The sequence below is a fragment of the Oncorhynchus nerka genome, linkage group LG22 (genome assembly GCF_034236695.1).
Source record: "Oncorhynchus nerka isolate Pitt River linkage group LG22, Oner_Uvic_2.0, whole genome shotgun sequence".
NCBI classification, from domain to species: Eukaryota; Metazoa; Chordata; class Actinopteri; order Salmoniformes; family Salmonidae; genus Oncorhynchus; species Oncorhynchus nerka.
In genome coordinates, this window is record NC_088417.1 from 105,322,815 (window position 1) to 105,326,820 (window position 4,006).

At 40.1% G+C, this 4,006-nt stretch overlaps 1 protein-coding gene across 1 annotated transcript in view; it reads right to left on the reverse strand.

The window, feature by feature from the left end:
• Nucleotides 1-236: 236 nt before the first annotated feature.
• The window catches only part of cntfr (ciliary neurotrophic factor receptor), a 663,571-nt gene continuing 659,801 nt past the window's right edge, over nt 237-4,006 (reverse strand). The window contains exon 9 of the mRNA XM_065007697.1: nt 237-4,006. This exon is cut by the window's right edge and continues 793 nt beyond it. The gene's annotated coding sequence lies outside the window, so the exon portion shown is untranslated.

Sequence of the window (4,006 nt, forward strand, 5' to 3'; positions counted from 1 at the left end):
CGTTGATATTAGCTCAAACAGCTGTTAGCCAAATCTCCTTTTGTAAAAGGAACGTCAGCTCCATACCTTACACAAGGTCTCCCATCGGCATCTGGAGCTCCTGTCTCTGCCTGTCTGATAATAGAGCGGGAAACGTTTTGTAATTAACGCTCAAACATCACTGTTATATATGTTGACATTTTGCACAGTAATGGTTATGCAGTTACGATCAGAAATAAATGACGGAGAGATGCTACTCATTGTGAAATGGTCACATTTAATGAACAACCTCTCATTGTATATATATCTATAAAAATAACCTAGGTACAGGTTACAAGAATCTAAAGCTAATACATACATTATTAAATAATAAATGTTTTTCATTTTAAAGATACATATCATAGTTTTTACAAAATATGATCGTGGAGAATTAAGCCATTCTGAATGTCTGAAAAAAAACTACTTGGGGCTCTATTCAATCCGCATCGCGGAACTTCAGCTTTACAGGCTGATTGACATTTAAAGGCAATGTTCCCACTTTAGCGGAGACTGCATTAACGGTAAACTCTGCACATGTCGGCTCAATCGGAAATTACCTTTAAATTTCTATCGCAAAATCTATAATGCTTCAGCTTTTGAAGAGAGCCCCAAAATCCTATAAACACAGAACCGGTCAACAGTTTGGCCACACCTACACATTCAAGGCATTTTCTTTATTTTTACTTTTTTTTTTAGATTGTAGAATAATAGTAAAGACATCAAAATGATGAAATAGCATGCATGGAATCATGTAGTAAAAATAAGTGTTAAACAAATGAAAACATATTTTATATTTGAGATTCTTCAAAGTAGCCACCCTTTGCTTTTTTGACAGCTTTGCAAACTCTTGGCATTCTCTCAACCAGCTTCATGAGGTAGTCACCTGGAATTTATTTCAATTAACATGTGTGCCCTGTTAATTTGTGGAATTTATTTCCTTCTTAATGTCTTTGAGCCAATCAGTTGTGTTGTGACAAGGTAGGGTGGTATACAGAAGATAGCCCTATTTGGTAAAATACCAAGTCCATATTATGGCTAGAACAGATCAAATAAGCAAAGAGAAACGACAGTCCATCATTACTTTAAGAAATTAAGGTCAGTGAATGCTTTGAAAAGTTTCTTCAAGTGCAGTCGCAAAAACAATCAAGCGCATTGATGAAACTGGTTGTCATGTGGACCACCACAGGAAAGGAAGACCCAGAGTTACCTCTGCTGCAGAGGATAAGTTCATTAGAGTTAACTGCACCTCAGATTGTAGCCTAAATAAATGCTTCACGGAGTTCAAGTAACAGACACATCTCAGCAACTCACTGTTCAGAGGAGACTGCGTGAATCAGGTCTTCATGGTCGAATTGCTGCAAAGAAACCACTACTAAAGGACACAATAAGAAGAAGATACTTGATTGAGCTAAAAAACACTGTCCTTTGGTCTGATGAGTCCAAATTGGTGAACGGATGATCTCTGCATGTGTGGTTACCACAGTGAAGCATGGAAAAGGAGGTGTGAATCTGTGGAGGTGCTTTGCTGGTGACACTGTCAGTGATTTATTTAGAATTCAAGGCACACTTAACCAGAATGGCTACCACAGCATTCTGCAGCAATACGCCATCCCATCTGGTTTGCACTTACTGGAACAAAAAAAAAAAAAATGGTTTCAACAGGACAGGGACCCAACACACCTCCTGGCTGTGTAAGGGCTATTTGACCAAGAAGGAGAGTGATGGAGTGCTGCATGAGATGACATGGACTCCACAATCACCCAATCCAAACCCAATTGAGATGGTTATGGATGAGTTGGACCTCAGAGTGAAGGAAAAGCAGCCAACAAGTGCTAAGCATATGTGGGAACTACTTCAAGACTGTTGGAAAAACATTCCAGGTGAAGCTGTTTGAGAGAGTGCTAAGAGTGTGCAAAGCTGTCATCAAGGCAAAGGGTGGCTACTGTGAAGAATCTCCAATCGAAAATACAGTGGCTTTGGACCCCTTGAATTTTTTTCACATTTTGTTATGTTAGAGTCTTACTCTAAAATGTATTTAAAAAAAGAATATATCCTCACACATATGACAAAGCAAAAACAGGTTTTAAAAAATGCTTTCTAATTAAAAAAATAATAATGAAATATGACATTTACATAAGAATTCAGACCCTTTACTCAGTACTATGTTGAAACACATTTGGCAGTGATTAGAACCTTGAGTCTTCTTGGGTATGATGCTACAAGCTTGGTACACCTGTATTTGGGGAGTTTCTCCCATTCTTCGCAGATCCTCTCAAGCTATGTCAGGTTGGATGGGGAGCGTCGCTGCACAGCCATTTTCAGATCTCTCCAGAGATATTCGATTGGGTTCAAGTCTGGGCTCTGGCTGGGCCACTCAAGGACATTCAGAGACTTGTCCCGAAGCCACTCATGCACTGTCTTGGCTGTGTTCTTAGGGTCATTTCCCTGTTGGAAGGTGAACCTTCGCCCCAGTCTGAGGTGCTGAGCGCTCTGGAACAGGTTTTCATCAAGGATCTCTGTACTTTGCTTCGTTCAGCTTTGCCTCAAACCCTGACTAGTCTCCCAGTCCTTGCTGCTGAAAAACATCCCCACAGCATGATGCTGCCACCACCATGCTTCGGGATGGTGCCAAGTTTCCTCCAGACGTGACGATTTGTATTCAGGCCAAAAATATCAATATTGGTTTCATCAGACCAGAGCATCTTGTTTCTCATGGTCTGAGAGATATTAGGTGCCTTTTGGCAAACTCCAACCAGGCTGTCATGTGCCTTTTACTGAGGAGTGGCATCTGTCTGGCCACTCTACCATAAAGGCCTGATTTGTGGAGTTCTGCAGAGATAGTTGTCCTTCTGAAAGGTTGTCCCATCTCCACAGAAGAACTCTGGAGCTCTGTCAGAGTGACCATCGGGATCTTGGTCACCTACCTGACCAATGCCCTTCTCCCCTGATTGCTCAGTTTGGCTGGGAGGCCAGCTCTAGGAAGAGTCTTGGTGGTTCCAAACTTCTTCCATTAAAGAATGATGGAGGCCACTATCTTCTTGGGGACCTTCAATGCTGCAGAAATGTTTTGGTACCCTTTCCCAGATCTGTGCCTCGACACAATGCTGCCTCGGAGCCCTACGGCCAATTGACCTCATGTCTTGTTTTTTTTCTCTGACAGGCACTGTCAACTGTGAGACCTTATATAGACAGGTGTGTGCCTTTCCAAGTCATGTCCAATCAATTGAATTTACCACAGGTGGACTCCAATCAAGTTGTAGAAACATCTCAAGGATGATCAATGGGAAACAGGATGCACCTGAGCTCAATTTCAAATCTCATAGCAAAGGGTCTGAATACTTATGTAAATAAGGTATTTCTATTTTTAAAGTTTATTATTATTTATTATTAAATTTATGTTTTTTATATTTAATAAATGTGCAAGCATTTCTAAAAACTTGTTTTTGCTTTGTCTTAATTGGATATTGTGATGTCATCATGGGATATTGTGATGTCATCATGGGGGTATTGTGATGTCATCATGGGGGTATTGTGATTTCTTCATTGGGTATTGTGATGTCATCATGAGGTATTGTGATGTCATCATGGGGTATTGTGTAGATTGCTGAGGATTTTTTTATTTATTTGATTTAAAATATAGCTGTAACGCAACCAAATGTGGAAAAAGTGATGGGGTCTGAATTCTTTCCGTGGGCACTGTATATTTTCATTTGTTTAACATGATTCCATATGTGTTGTTTCTTAGTTATGATGTGGTCACTTTTATTGTACAATGTAGAACATGGTGAAAATAAAGAAAAACCCTTGAATGACTAGGTGTGTCCAAACTGTTGACTGGTTCTGTATGACAGAGCACAACAATAATAATACTAAATGTCTATTTAATGTCAAAGGCAAAACCTCGTGTGTTTTACACAGAGCGTTATTCCTCTGGAGGACTGACGCCTAAATGTATGGAGCCTTGGGTAAGAGGTCTGAGGTCCCAAAA